Below are 16626 nucleotides of genomic sequence, written 5' to 3' on the forward strand. Positions count from 1 at the left end.
GAGAGTAGTTGACAGTAAAAGCCGAATGAAAGAGCTGCCTAAATCATTACCAACACCCTCTTCCACCTACCCCCAGCCCCCCGGCCCCCCATCCCCCTCCTCCCCAATGCTGTTTTTCCCGTCAGCCAGTCTGGACAGCTTCAACCCCCATTCCCCCCACTACACCCCCGGGGGAGATCAAATCTGCTTTGTGATCCTGCTGTTCATCTTGGTGGACGTGTTTACAACCTGACCACATCATAACTACTCTCTCTCTCTCTCTCTCTCTCTCTCTCTCTCTCTCTCTCTCTCTCTCTCTCTCTCTCTCTCTCTCTCTCTCTCTCTCTCTCTCTCTCTCTCTCTCTCTCTCTCTCTCTCTCTCTCTCTCTCTCTCTCTCTCTCTGTGGTCCACGTCTCCCACCATTACAGGAGAATGGGCGAGCAGGGGACGGCAGACGTAATGGGGATACATCCATTGTCCTTGGCTGACAGTGAGAAACAGCAGTGCGCAGGCTTGACAACTGATGGGCAATTACTTCCACCAACACTGCCCGCCCCCCCCCCTCCCCCCCATCCCACAACCACCCACCACCACCACCACCACCACCACAACCACCACCCATTTCTCGTCTCCTGTACGCTTGTGCTTCCCCCCCCATTTCCCTCCGTTTTTTAATTACTCCAATCAATTCTGGTGTTGGGAGTACGGAGCTGCTACGCAGGGGAAACTGTTTCCAATGACATTTCCCTCCGCTTGAATCAGGGTTCCCATCCATGCTTGGGTTTTCTTTTCAAACACAGGCCTTTGCGGGAAGGGGTACCTCCGGCGAGAGATCACAGAGCCTCCAGCGATGGGGTGCTAGGCAGTGTAGGTGAGGTAGGGGTGGGGAGGAGGGAGTCCTTTGAGTTTCAGCTCTGGAAGTTGTTGAATGAAAGCCGCATGGCCTTTAAATAGGGGGACCTCTGGGTGGTCCAATCAACCTCAAGATGACATTTTCTGACACATGTGTCTGTGGCAATTGATGACTAGGCCAGAGAAGTTTGTCATGTTTCCCCTCGTTTCCCCATTTTTGGATTTCCCGGCTTTGTGATTTCTCTGGACTACAGAGGAAATGAAACTGAAGGAGGTTGCGCTGGGTCTCAGTTATGCCTCTCATGTGTTTTCCAGCTTTACCAGAACCAAACAAGTAATGCGTTTGAAATCATTTTAAGTGGCCTGGCTGAAATAAAATCTGTTCCTGGGGGAACATTAGTTTCATATTTGCTCATGTTTCCGAAAAAGCCACTTCAGATTTCAAAACATCAAATTCTGAGCTAATAAAAGATAAGTAGAGTTAGTATTTCACATTTCCCACAGCCCACGATTCAGTATGTGTCCCATATTTCACCAGTGTGCAAGGTTACAGGTCGGAGCCAAAAGCAGTTTCTAAGCAATATTTTGCTGTCTCAGCTTCTATTAAAGTGGAATTATTAAAGCACTTGAATCGAATGAAGTTTAAAATAACAAAGCATGTGGGACATCCGTAACCTTTTCATCTCAATTGTAAATGAACCCATAACCCAGCAATGCGGTCACAATAACAAGCAGCTTTTTGTAAATCAGCACAATAGGCCAAATAGCTTTCAGGTCTCACGTAAAAATGGCTTACTAATCATGACACAACATTAAATAGGTGGTTTTCACCCTGTGGAAATTAATTTAAATTGATTTAGTGAAGAAATGTTATGCCTTACTCAAAGCATTTAATTCAATAATACTGACGTTCCACGGGTCCATCCCATTAAACCCTCCAATTTTGAGGCAAAAGGTCAAAGATCTAAACCAGTTTAACATCAAAGTTCACCAGGAGCCTGAGAAACAGGAAAAACCAAACAAAACAACTATCCTCAACTTGTGGCATTTGTAGCAGTGAGCCAGCCGCACAACCACACAGAGAACCTAAGCTCCTAAGCCTTGGCTCAGTGGGAAGCCGCCATTTGTAAAACTGTCCGAAACCAAACAGAAAGAAGGGCATTGATATACCACTGGTTGGTTATCAGCATATTTGGATAAAAAGTGGTCTCACCATGCTGACAACCTACATTAGATTCTCGAGTTTGAATAGTCCAACAGATGCCCCATTGGGGGGCCGGTTTGTCAAATGGCGTCCCACAGAGTAGCCCTGATAGAGGGATTGAGAGGGCGCGAGGGAGGGGTAGGAGGGCGAAAGGGTTAGTTGTTCAATAGAACCATTGCATTGAGGGCAATACGATATTCAACTTATGACAGGGCAGTTTTTTGTTTACTTATTTAAAATAAATGTGAAATGAATTTGCAGACAGCTGTGGTTTGATTCAGAGCGTAAACAGATTATAAGGATGATGACCGTAATGGCTACCTGCAGTGCTTGGAAAAAAACAGAGGGCGCCCCTGCCAAAGTCCTCTGTCGTTCACAGCCCCCATTGCGATGAGGTTCCCTCTGGGTCAACCAAAAGTGGAATGAATAGAAAAATGTAACCCACGGATTGGCATGAAAGGCCCGACTCAAACTCACACAGAGAGTTTTATGCTTTACTTTGCTTCCTGCCGTTTCAGCACATTAGCCTTTTCTACTCCTGCTCCTCGGTCCGTACTCAAACCATGGCCGGCAAACATTCAGATTTACGGTTACAACGACTGAGCCACTTTGGCGGAATCCATTTTTTGTTGTTCTTGCCGCCGTCGCGCCTTGCACTAAAACCACCTGCAGGAGTGATTTGCCAAATTTGCAGAGTACACCTGAAACCGGCCGCTAGCCTCCAGCGTCACACAACACAAGAAGGCACTCGTGAATTGCATGGTGCAAAAAAAAAGCTAATTTCAAACGTTCAAAAAAACTAAACAATTGAACAAAACGTGTATTTATAGCAGCAAAAGATCTTTGCATTAAAAGCTTGAGATGCGATGAAGACCCCCTACCTGGCGGCCCCTCTTTCTCCGCGACCCCCCCGCTGTTTTGTGGTGCCAAACCATGCCCGACAACTGACAGCCTGCCTCGGATTGCCAATTTTCCCGTTGGTGGTCCAGGATTTTGATTGTCCTTTCTCGGTATTGTGCAACTGGAAGAGGTGCGTCCTCCCCTGTTCACGCTGCGGTTGTAGCTGCACGATCTGATTGGACAGCGCTTAGCGAGACTTCATCAGCAGCACATCCCTGTCGCCATGACAACCTGCCAATATCCCAACAGGGGTGTGCTTGTGAGTATGTAGAGGGGGGGGGGACGGGGGGGGGTGATGTGGGACGAAAGATTTTTTCGGTTCGCTTCCGAACTAATCTCGAATGTTTTATTTTTCTTTCTTTTCCTTCTTGTTGCGTCATCACCGAATGTTTTTTTTGCTGAAAAAATGTCAACCCTCATCGAGTTAGCTGATATGCTCAGCGGAACATTTTTGATCGGTCAGGCTCTTGTTATTATGGAGTCTGTGTAACCAGCTGTCCCATCAGGGATTCTTAGTTCAATACTTCACTCCACAGGATATCAAGTTGGCTTAAAGTGCCGGTCATAGTGATTATTACGAGTTGACCATGATCCAGGATGGTAAGACGACAGCGAAATAATTGCTACCTCGACAAAAGACCAAGCATCCTCGCTATCGTGATTCCTTCTTCCCTTAATTCTCCTTAATTTATCCACAGATATGAGGGAATTACATTACTAGCCTTGGTGTCTCAGAAACCATGGCAATGTTTACATGGCCAAGAGTTTTCCCCAAAACTTTTTTCACTTCCTTTATTCCATCCTTTATTCCGCCAACGGCTCATGCCGATAAGCCTAAACCCCTTTCATCCAAAGACTCCCCATGAAAATGATATTACAACTTCTGCTGGGCTTTGTTCCATGGCAACAAGGCACAGTTAAGATGACTTTGGCGTGCATTTTTTTTTTATGTTAACCAAAATATAACCAAAAACAAAACCGAATATGAAGAGCAAAGGGGACCCCAGAACAGAAAGTAAAACCCAGTGCATCATCCCGTTGTCAACCACGCTATCCGTAGCACCATCAGATGAATGTTTGCTGGGCGTGACACCTGCTGTGCTGTTAGCCGGTTAGCCGGCGATAGCGCATTAGAGGCGTCTTGTTCCCAGGGTCCCATCCTAGCTACCTCCTGCGGAGCCGCAGTAGATGACCTTGGCCGCCGATGGAGCCTCTGCTCCCCTGCTAGGACTGAAAGGGGTTCTGAGAAGGAGGGCCACTGGCCCCCATACTGCTTTGATGGCTAATCCGCCCAACATTGTGGCCCCGGCCGGCACCCTACCTGGACCGCTAGCCAGAAGCGGCTGAATTGTGTCTATTGAAAGCAGGTGATGAATAAGACGTAGCCGCTGGGAGCCGGACTCCCCGGGGCAGAGGAAGAGCCGCCGTGGACCAATGGAGCCGCTGAAAGAGATCCAACTTTTTTTCGCCTCTCTGTTTTGATTACGTTTCGGAGGGAAGAGGGATGGCCATGCATAATTCTTGTTTGGAGTTTGGAGAAAATATATAGAATGCCGCCATTTTCACAAGGACGTTGGGATTATTGTGCCAATGTCAAGTTGTTAGCCTCCAAAGACCACCATGTTGTGATAACCCCCTTGCAAATGTAAGGAACAAAATCCCCCCTTTTCAATGTTGTGATGATAGGAAGGTTTTAAAAAAAAAAGATCAGGAGTGACTAATAATCCAATTTAAAATGACAAACATGAGTAGCTAACCAATGGCGCCTTCAAACTTTTCTTGCATGCTCCTGTACAGCCCTGACCACGAGCACACAGATGTCCCGACAGTGATGGGAATTTACCATGAAAAAAACTAAAGCTGCCCCATTCAACGTGTCTTCTTCGTCCGGGGCAACGGCAACAACACTCAACGCCGCCAAATTCGGATTTCTCCCGGTGACAAGGAATCACGCATCCGTTTCCAAACATCTCGGGCGCCAGTGGCGGCAAAAACAAACCAAAAAATGCGGCGTTAAAACCGAAAGAGAAAAAAAGCGATACCATGAATGGATCAAAAAAGAAAACAACTCATCCGACGCTTTGTAACGTCAGCCGCACGTCGAGACGAGGCGGCTGGGCGCCAGCCTCTTAAGGGGAGCGGAGCGGGATTCAATGCCTCTTGTCAGGGAGGCATGATGTGATTATCACCCCCTGCAAGGTTAAGGGATAGTGAAGTTGTCTGGGGCTGGCAAGGACTCTCCCTCGGCACCGCGGGGAACCCTGGTTGATGAGACAACGCCTTTGGACACAACAGGGAAAGCTCGGGTGGGGGCGGGGGTGAGGGGGGTTGGGGGGGGGGGGGAGGCAGAGGGGAAAGGGGGAACAGCCAACCATCCCCACCAGGGAGTCTCCCTCCATAGACCTGATTGTATAATGTGTTTGTGTGTGTGTGTGTGTGTGTGTGTGTGTGTGTGTGTGTGTGTGTGTGTGTGTGTGTGTGTGTGTGTGTGTGTGTGTGTGTGTGTGTGTGTGATGTGTGTGTGTGTGTGTGTGTGTGTGTGTGTGTGTGTGTGTGTGTGTGTGTGTGTTTGTGTGTGTGTGATGTGTGTGGGGGTGTGTGTTGTATTTTGGGTTTTGGTGTGGATTCAGGATTTGTTGCTATTATCACACGGCTGACAGTTCAGACAGGACCAGTTAGTCATTGTCGGTGCAGTGCTGTTGTGGTGCGTGACACAGTGTATGTATTTATCCACGGGATGCGGGTCACCGGGGGATCGGCCCCTCAGTCCGCCACAATGCCAGGACACGGACACGGTTCTGCTGACTTGCATGACCAAACCGTGATGAAGTAATGTGTGCAAATAACTGAATGTACTTTTTCTGTTGTGTATGATTGAGTAGAAGTCCCTGTTTTCTTCTGTGTGCGCTCTACAGCCTACTGTTTGCCAAGGACTCATGATTATCTGGATACATCCGATTCTGTTATCGAACAGATACGTTAAATATGGAAATATAATGTGTGCTTGAGTATAAATAGAACAGACTGTGTATCCTATGTTCATATTGGTTTTGTGTTGTTGATTTAGTGACAGCCTCAGGACTTTCCATTTAGAGCTGGTACATATACATTACTTATGGAAATCTGCTTGGGGAACTCTCAGGATATAAATGCTTTTTAATCGCCTCTGTTAACACTGGGGTAAAAATAATAGAAATCAACCATAATAAAAGCTCTTCAGGACAGTTTCTGCACCATTCTTTGTGTAATACATTGTAGAATACATTAATATAAACATGGCTACCATGTGTATCTCACCATGTATACACACACAGATGAAGAACTACGGGTGAGTCAAATTGACAGAGAAGTCCCTAGCATGACACAATAACACACATAGCAGATTGGTGTGTGCGGTTCTTTTTATGTAGTCAACTAGAAGCAATCACGGACCAAGATCCACCACAGTGCATTCTGGGTTACCAGGGCATCCCAACAGATACCCCAACAACATCCATATGCACGCACCACAGTTTTTCTTTCTTTCGCTTTCTTTTTTTTCTTTTTTTGCTTTCTCGCTTGTGTCCCTCTGGAAGCGAAAGAGAGGGGGGTAAAATAAGACTTCAAAGCGAAGCTTCCAAAATAGTCCTGACACAAACTAATTTCCTCATGTTACGAGGCGAGGGGGGGCTGGCAGCAGCTCGCGCACGGCTCTGCCTGCGCACACGCTGGAATGTCTGCCGCTCCTGGTGTACCTCACAACAAGCCCGGCAGACGGGCAGCCATTTTGACAGCGTGATTATAGATGGGCCCCGACGCAGACTTAAGGGGAGCCAGATGGGGTTGGGGAGCTGGGGGACGGGGGGACGGGGGGACGGGACTTCTGTACAAGGGCCTGTCCCCGGGTCACACTGAGATCAGATGGGAGGAGGAAGTGGGAGAGCTCATTTAGGGTTGTGCTCTTAAGGAGTGAAGTACGTGCAAATAACCGGCAGCATGAAAGTGTGTTAAGTTGAGTCTGGGGACCAGGGGGGGGGGGGGGGGAAGGCTTGCCTGCTTCCACTGGTCCAACATGGATGCTGAGGCAAGGGATTTTGAAGGGATAAGTGTGTGTGTGTGTGTGTGTGTGTGTGTGTGTGTGTGTGTGTGTGTGTGTGTGTGTGTGTGTGTGTGTGTGTGTGTGTGTGTGTGTGTGTGTGTGTGTGTGTGTGTGTGTGTGTGTGTGCGTGCGTGCGTGCCTGCGTGCGTGCGTGCGTGCGTGCGTGCCTGCGTGCGTGCGTGCGTGCGAGTGTGTGTATGTGTGTGTGTCTCTATGCTCCTTTTTTGCCTTGGTTAGTAGTGAAATGATGCTATAAAGCTAATCACTAGAACACTTATCTTATAGCGTTTGGCTTTTTTGTTAACAGTTAGTGGAAACAGGCAAGAATATTAACATGCAAAATGGATGTGCTTTTCTCCAAAAGAAGAAGCTGGATGAAAGATGTATGCTTTCAGAACGTTGGGTTGAAATCACAAACTGGTGAAACTTGACGTGTGTGTGTGTGTGTGTGTGTGTGTGTGTGTGTGTGTGTGTGTGTGTGTGTGTGTGTGTGTGTGTGTGTGTGTGTGTGTGTGTGTGTGTGTGTGTGTGTGCGTGCGTGTGTGCGTGAAATAAGAAGACCTTCAGAACAGAATTGCACGGCACAAAAATTTGCCTTGGCAAGCATTCACTCAATACTTTCACACACTTCTTACCTAGAATCTACAAACGCAACACAGACCGAAAGCATAAATAGAACTGTATCCTCCCCAGACCCTCTCAATCAGAAACGAATTCCTTTTAACTGTTACATCAATTCATTAGTTTCACTCATTTAAGTTGTCAACTTTGAGTTTGCTTACAATGCAGGACAAAAATCACCAAAAGGCCTAATATTCGTAGAAATTCCCTTATATTCAATGGTTGGAAACCTGCTCGGGAACGGATAGGCAAGGAGATGGTTATGAATTCAGCTGTTGCTAGGGACAACCTCTCCTCGCAGGGCTCTGCAGTGGATTGGTTAATGCGTTGCTGATGCATCGTATATATTAGTTTGACCACAGCGGCACGGCGATAAACTCCTGATAGCATTTTAATTAGGAATCCCACCTTCAGAAGGAACCAATTTACCGTCCCCCACCCCCAAACACAAGAATCACTTTTTGACATTTTGCATGGAATGGACTCTGCGATACATTTCAATCACACAGCGAGGAACGAGGTGTGATTATTAATCAAGATAGAATGATACTGCATCCAGATAAGACCGGTATGTAATATAGCCCCGCAGAATGAATATATGGATGAACCAGGGTATATCGCCAGCTTGTAATTGGAGCAGGCCTCCTCAGATGCACCACCACCCCCACCCCCACCAACACCACCACCCCCACTCCCACCACCACCACCCCCACCCCCCCCCCCACCACCAACCCCCAACTATACCACCCCGAGCAGCAACCTACGCATGACTATGTGCTTCAAATGCACGTCGGCAATTCATCCTTTTTTGTGTTGTGCGCTGGCAACAGAGGCTGCGATGATGAAGAGGAAAGCGGGTCAGACCAGCCCGCTTTTAAAATATATGAGTCATAATAAAGCAGTCACAGTAAATGATGAATGACAAATGAATAATACGAAGAGGGAAAAATCTAACCGATATTTCTCATGTTTACCCACGCCAGTGCTGTGTTCCCCCCCCTCGTTCTGGAGCTATCCCCTATGCTCCTCTTTGTACTAAACATAGACGCCATGAAAGCTATTGATTTCTTTTTTAACTGCTTGAGGATACACTTTTTTTTGTTGCCGCTTTTGAAATGTTTTTTTTCTTTTCTACAGCCAGAGGAAGAGGGAAGAAGGGAACACCTCAAAGGCGATCTTGCCGATAGCGGGTTGTGTGTGTGTGTGTGTGTGTGTGTGTGTGTGTGTGTGTGTGTGTGTGTGTGAGTGTGTGTGTTTTTTTACACAGAGCCCAAAAAAACAAGACACCTGGCAAGATGGCCGTTGAAACAGAGGACACCGTTGTAAGACGACGCTGGGAAGTTGGGTGTGACGCAAACCTGTTGAGCAACTCTTCCCTACCTCTCTGTCCTCTTCCTCCTCCTCATCCACCACCTCCTCCACCTCCACCTCCACCTCCTCCACCTCCTCCTCACCATTTGCCGGAGCAGACACACGATGGTTGAGGTTCCTTTCTTGTGCGGTTGGGGTTTGATCTTCCTGGCGCTTCGGCATTCGCTTCCTCACTCTACAAAGACCTTGAAAGGGAATGTGTAATTCGTATATATTTTTATATTTCTCCATGTGAACATGTGTTAGTGACCTATTTCTATTTCTATACTGACAATGCGTTGGGTTTTGAGTTGTGCAGGGTTAGCTAGCTACATGCAGTGTGGCTAGCTGTATGCTGAGTAGCTAGCTACTTGCAGTGAGGCTAGCTGTATGTAGCATAGGTAGCTACATGCAGTGTGGCTAGCTGTATGCTGAGTAGCTATCTACATGCAGTGAGGCTTGATATAATTATACAGAATAGTAAGCTACATGCAGTGAGGCTAGTTGTATGATGAGTAGGGGAGCATAGGACCCTTAGGACCCTTTTTTTAAAAAAAGGGTCCTATGTACCCCGCTTTTCCCAAAAAGGGTCCTATGTTCCCCGATATGTATGTGACCGGGGAACAAAGGACCAGGGAAACATAGGACCCTTTTTCCGAAAAAGGGTCCTATGCTCCCCGGTATGTGTTGCTGCAGGGGAACATAGGACCCTTTTTGGGAAAAACGGGGAACATAGGACTTTTTTTTAAAAAGGGTCCTATGTTCCCTGAGGGGGCAACTAGCGTGTAGCTAGCTACACGCAGTGAGGCTAGCTGTACGCAGCATAGCTAGCGACATGCAGTGTAACTTGCTGTATGGCTACAAACAAAGGCTAATGAAGGGACATTACTTGAATGCTCTTTTGACTAAATTTGTGTTTTCATGATCTTAAAAGCGTCATTAGTTTATCACTGTCTATCTGACATGCACACTTATTCAGCCTTAGGTACCCTCCCCCCCCCCCCCCCCACAAAACATATGGAATGAAGACACACACACACACACACACACACACACACACACACACACACACACACACACACACACACACACACACACACACACACAGGCAGCCATCCCTTCACCTTGAGAAGACAAAAGGGATGTCTGTTTCAAAGCTTTCATGTGAGCGAGGAAGTTTAAGGGGCATGTCAAGGGAGAGGGACAGAGAGAGAGAGAGAGAGAGAGAGAGAGAGAGAGAGAGAGAGAGAGAGAGAGAGAGAGAGAGAGAGGAGTGCATGGGGGTCGGTTTGGGAAGAGCAGGAGTGACTGGTAGCCCACCGCTCGGCCGGATGAAACAGGAAATAGCAAGGAGACTTCTAATGAGGACGACAGGGCACACAGAGTTTTCAGGGACGAAACCATTTCAGGCCCAGTCAGCTTGGCTCCCTGACCGCTTCACACCGCGCTAAGCTGGTGATACAGTGATCATTCAAACATGAAATCATCTGGACCTCATAAAAAACCTGGAATAACAGTTTGCCTTTTTTATGTCGCCTTCATGGAAACCAGTTTCTGGATTTAGTACAGTATAAGCCTCCATGTTTATCATATCACTTTTTATTATTTTATTTTTTTCAGGGGATTACGGATTGATGTTTTTTCAAAATATCTTGATTCAAAACAGGACGCTGTCTGAAAGTATTACTGAGGCGCGGGGATGTTTTGCAGTTCCGTCTGCCAATCCCACAACAGTTTCAGTTTGTGGCCAGATGGAGTGCAGCCTATCACACGGCTCGTTGGGAACACCAAACCCACTGTCCTGACTGCCTCCCAACCCTCAGAAACCCATTAAGACAGGAACGTCTCTTCTGAATCACACTGTCTCTGTAGCTCTGTAGTTGTTCTCTAGTTGTTCTGAAGTTGTAGTAGTTGTTCTGTAGTTACCTTTACTCTGACTGACCCTGTTATTAAGGGTGATACAATTAAAATTGAATTGAATAGTTGTTATAGTTGTTGTGTAGTTGTTGTGTAGTTGTTGTAGTTGTTCTGTGGTTGTTCCGTCATTGTTGTGCAGTTGTTGTAGTTGTTCTATAGTTGTTCTCTAGTTTTTGTCGTTGTTCTGTTTTTGTTGTAGTGGGTCTGTAGTTGTTATGTAGTTGTTCTGTCGTTGTTTGGTAGCTGTCATAGTCGTCCACGCTCAGGTGTGTGACGAAGGATCTGACATGGGTGCAATCAGATTGCACATCTAAAGCATTAAAACAACAGTGTTTGAACAAAAAGCCTACATAAACACGTGGCTTCTTTTGGGGCGAGCGGTGATTGAAAAAAACTACAAAAAGGAGGCGTATGGCGGCGTGATCCAGAGGAAAGAACTCCTTCCTCCTTAGCATTATCAGACGCCCCTTCAGGAGGAAAGGCGAGGGGTGAGAACTGACATTCCTGGACGCGGCGCTCATTAAGCCCGGCTCACGCGGAGAGGCTGGTTTAGATTCAGGGCCATGCCTCCACCCCTGCTCGCGCTGCATCTGAGAGGAGCCCGTGATGGAAACAGCATGCTGCAGGAAATTGAATGCAGCTGCACCCCTGTTGTTTGTGTCTCTGTTGTTTGTCGTTCTCCCCCCCCCCCCCCCCCCCTCTCTCTCTCTCTCGGTCTCTCTGTCTCTCTCTGTCTCTCTCTGTCTCTCTCTGTCTCTCTCTATCTCTCTCTGTCTCTCTCTCTCTGTCTCTCTCTCTCTCATCTCCTCGTTTTCCTTTTTTTTTATATCACATTTCGTTATACAGGGGATGAGATAAAAAAGTAAATATAACTTTGGTGTCTTTGCGCCTTCAAAGCGGAACGTCCAGAGGCTCTGATCGGATGGGGTTGCGTCATTGAGAAACCTTTGCAGAAAATTCAGCGCACCATTCCCCTGGTTAAGAGTTTCTCAAAAAGTACTCAGCAGAATATGTTAGTCAGTGATGATGATTAAAATAAGTAAAATTCCATGTGAGACCTCACAAACAACAACCTCAGGCTTCCAGTCAACGCCAAACGACTTCACTGCATATTTACTTGAGGCTAGTTGCCAGGTAGCAATGATGCACACCCCTCCAATGAGCTCCTTGTTTATTGCTCTTAAGAAATTCGATTTTTTTTAACTGATCAACACATGAGTATATGTTTACTGAAAGGACAAGACTGTCACCGATTTGACATATCTAGAATGATTCCAAGATTTCAAGTATGGCGTATATGTAGAACACAAAATGGAAAATATCGGCAAAGAACATTGTATCGCAGCTACTTCAAAGCCCTCTCTCGCTCTCCAGGACGGGGATGGCCAAAGCACAAAGGGTCACGATGTTAAAAGTGACCTTTCCTATTTTGTCCATGCCCTCATGGTGAGTCTTGGAGGCACTCCACTCCCTCACCTGCTGCCGGACGTCAGCCCCTGGCACAGCCTCCCAGCTGCTCCACGGGCCCCCTCTGTCCTCCCCTACCTGTGGGGCCAACAGCTGCCTGCACTTCCTCCGGTAGGAAGGCCCTCTTAACCCGCCTCGTTCCCGTCAGTCGCACGCGGCCTCGGGTCATCTCACGGCTGTCCGTCTGCACATGCTCTGGATCGGGTTCAACCGCACTGAGAGGGGGGGGGGGGGGGGGGGGGGGGGGGGGGAGTTGCACGTGCCTTCTGCAGACATACGATGTTCTGTACGTTTGAAGCCCTGATTTTCTGGCGGGTTGGCTTAGCTTATTAGAGTGGGTTGCCTTGTAACCAGAAGTTGCTAGCTCGATCAACAAGCTCCTCCTAAGTGAGTGTCGAGGTGTTCCTGAGCAAGATGGCTGTCACCTTGGGTGGTTGACACCGCCATCGGTGTGTGAATTGTGTAAATAAAAAGCTTCGGCTCAATGCCCTTAATGTGAAAATGTAAATCATTTTCAATGAGAGGCCGCACTATGGTGGCATGCTATAACTTCCAGTACGGCTAAAAAGCGATATAAAAAACTGAAGCAAGACCGCAAGCCGAAGCTTCCTACGCATGTTGTACTTTCTGAGACCCGGACGTGGTGCTCGTTGTCTCGTCTGCCATGGGCTTGAGAAGACACGTTCAGAACCTTCTAGAACGTTCTCTTGACACTTCGTCGTGCTGTGACAATGCCCCCAACTCCTACAATTAAACACGGTGTGGTTCTAAGGGCGTGGTAGATCGTTTCTCGGCTGTAGGATGTTCCACCGTGATCCGGCTGAATGCTAAACAGTTTCGACAAACAAAGGATCCGGGCGACTGCATGACGGTTACTGTAGAGGTACAAAACAAACTGCTCGATAGTGGGAAACAAACACGTGTAACACTGAGCCGACTGTCAGAAGTTTACATATGGGAGGGTCCTCTGTTGTCATCCCCGTTTGTTTTGTCACTGCTTGTCACACGCCTGTGTGAAAACCATACAGAGTTTTATATTTTCCAGGGGAAAAAGGCAGTTGTGGTGAGAAGATGCAAGGCGAGTGCAGATTCATTCCAGGGAATATTCTTGGTTGTAGCGCCCCAGCTACAGGGGCGGGAGGAGGGAGGAAATCTGTATGTGTGTGTTTGTGTGTGTGTGCGTGTGTGTGTGTTTGATTGGGTGCTTATCTGCTAATTGTAAAAATGCTAATGTTTGACCTGAGAAGTTGATATAGTTATGTCATTAGTGTATAGATGGTCAGGTGTGTATGCTAGATGGTGTGTATGGTTAACATGTTAGCTGATCTCGAACCCAGCAGTCCTACCAGTTTCCAAAATCTGTAATGCTTTGTTTCCTGCTTCATCCTGGAGATATTCTACCGAATATAACCACGGTATACATTCGGCAAGTGAATGTGAACTGAATGTAACACAAAACAAATGAATTATTCTGAAAAAAAAATGGTTTGAATACAAAACATATGTTTTTCCTATACTATCACAATATAATACTGATAAATTGTCCAGGTATGAGTAGCAGAGTCTAAATATTTGAATGCCGTTTACAAAGAACAAAATACATTTTCATGACGGGCGGTCCAATAATTGCATTGGGTTATACAAATTGAGGCGCACTCAACTCTAAGCAGATATTCGCACAGAGCATTTAACTCACGATTAGCTGACGGCTTATCGTTGGCTATGGTATTTTTATCTAACTTTAAATAGGTCTTACCTACAGCCCCTTTAATTTCCACATAATTTCAATAAAACCACCTGCGGTTAGGAAATTCTACTTTAAACCATTATTCCAAGCAAAGGAGTGATAACTAACACGATTGCATCATCTGCCCATATTTAGTCTGCACTCCTTAATTGGCTAATAGCAAACACAGACTCCGCCAGCGGTAGTGAATTAAACTCTCTCCATCGCCAGTAGGAAGGCTTGCCAAAGCTTCCCTTCTGGGCATCTTCTTCTAGACAATATCTGCACATCATACAGTCTTACTCCTTCAGATATACACGGGTTAAAAATTTGTCTACAAAATCAATGTTCTCATTAGGAAATGATAGATTATATGGAAAGTACGCTTCAAGCCTTTGTTATGGATCTCACAGTAGTAGATTTGAATAGCATACAGCATAATGAAAGCCCTTTATCTAATATTTGTAGAAAACTGATATCGTTTGAGAGAATCGCGTTGTATAAGAGAGGGTGATATGGAACAATATGGTGTCAATTACTATTAAGGAAATATTGTAGAGAGAAAGAGCCAATGGGATTGGTTGCCCTAATCGTCCATTATGTCCCCTAGGTTTCTGTTATCATAAAAGATCATGATGCTGCTTTTTTTCCCAGAAGGTTATTTAACGCCTTTGGGTACAATAATAGAGAGAGAGAGAGAGAGAGAGAGAGAGAGAGAGAGAGAGAGAGAGAGAGAAAGAGAAAGAGAGAGAGAGCGAGAGCGAGAGAGAAAGAGAGAAAGAGAAAGAGAAAGAGAAAGAGAGAGAGAGAGAGAGAGAGAAAAAACAAGGATGGGGGGGACTCAAACCAAACGCAAATGTTTTGTTACAGAAAGAGCTAATCATTCGATGGAGCGATGGGGTGCTTTCATTTATCTGTCTAGCTACTTGACCTTCTAAATAATAATAATAATAATAATGGATTGAATTTATGTAGCGCTTTTTCTAGACTTTCAAATGCGCTTTACAGTGAAGGGGGGGACCTCACTAACCACCACCACACACTCTACACACTTGTCAGGACCTTGGTAGGATACAAGCAGCACGCAGGCTGAGGCCCCCGAAGTACCATGCAAAACGTCAATTGCTTAGATCAAAACTTTACACTGGCTGCGGCGTCGCCACCATCTTGTTTAGTTCATGGGCCAATCGGTGATACGAGATCTACGTTCAGCCAGATCGCACTCAATAGACATCCGCTCAATTGACCCGACCCCAAATTATGACCGTTAGATCGACACAAAAAGGGCCGCCTCGAGAGTTTGAGGGACTGGGCCAGTGGGCCACCTATCGGTGAAGCCTCCCCACTGCCTCTGCAAAGGCTGGGTTTTTTTGGGGTTTATTCAGGCTTCGAAAAAAATAAAATGCTCCTTTTTCCTTTCAGTCGCAGTCGTGCCAGTGTGAAAAATGCAGCGGTACGCAGCACCTTGCTCGACTAGTGTGCGTCGCGGACGCGGGGGAGGCAGAGCAGACACGCTGTCTTCGCCGAGGTGCTGATAGTGAAATCCTATTAGCCGGCCTCCCACCCATGCCTGCCTCACATCAATGGGGGAGAGCCATAGCAGGTGGGTGGTCTGTCACCCTCTCAGCTCCGACAGAACAGGGAACGCCTCGACGAGCACCGGCACACGCTCACGCTCACACGCACACACATTGTATCACACAAACAGGCATATATATATATATATATATACACACAGGCAGATGCATGCATACCCACCCTCACACACTGGTTGGGTCATATATATACAAGCCTGGGCAGATGCACGCACCCACTCACACACACACACACACACACACACACACACGTCACACACGTCACACACGTCACACACACACACACACACACACACACACACACACACACACACACACACACACACACACACACACACACACAGAGCACTAGGGGCAATGCTGATGTAATGCCACGGCGGTTATGGATGGAGGCTGGAGCTGTTTGTACGAGGAGTGTTTTAATTAGACGGACAATAACACAGTGCGGATATAAACACACTTTGTTGTTCCAGCCAATACGGAGGTGGACTGAGACAGATAGGGGGGGGGGGGGGGGGGGGGGGGGGGAAGTGACCAAGAAAGAGCCACAGAAATGAACAAAGCACACAAGGAGGAGGCACAGGGGAATGCCAGTGTGGACGTAGCCAGCAATTTAAAATGGTTTCTGGTCAGGGGAAGTGGCATGAGTGGATTCCCAAATTAGAGAGGCCCCTGATGGATCCTAGGGAAGTCTGTCATCCCTGGACATGCAGGCATTCCGGGCGCAGAGGAACATGGGAACGCCAGCCACCCGGGCAGTGTTCGGTCGGGGCGAGATGGGAGGGCCCCCACCGCCTTGGCGGTGGGTTTTCCGAACCTCCGAGTCCACGAAAGGGCTTGGGAAGATGGGGCGCCGGGGAGAGCGATCGATCAAGGCCGGAATGGCTGGTTTGATTGGCTGGCTGATTGTATATGGCTGATTTGATACGCTGTTCA

General features: G+C 47.1%; 1 protein-coding gene across 1 annotated transcript in view; it reads right to left on the minus strand.

The window, feature by feature from the left end:
* The window catches only part of LOC130380101 (axin-2-like), a 38537-nt gene that overhangs the window by 6847 nt on the left and 15064 nt on the right, over window positions 1-16626 (minus strand). The gene's annotated exons all lie outside the window — the stretch shown is intronic.

Source organism: Gadus chalcogrammus, chromosome 3 (genome assembly GCF_026213295.1).
Source record: "Gadus chalcogrammus isolate NIFS_2021 chromosome 3, NIFS_Gcha_1.0, whole genome shotgun sequence".
Classification (NCBI taxonomy): domain Eukaryota; kingdom Metazoa; phylum Chordata; class Actinopteri; order Gadiformes; family Gadidae; genus Gadus; species Gadus chalcogrammus.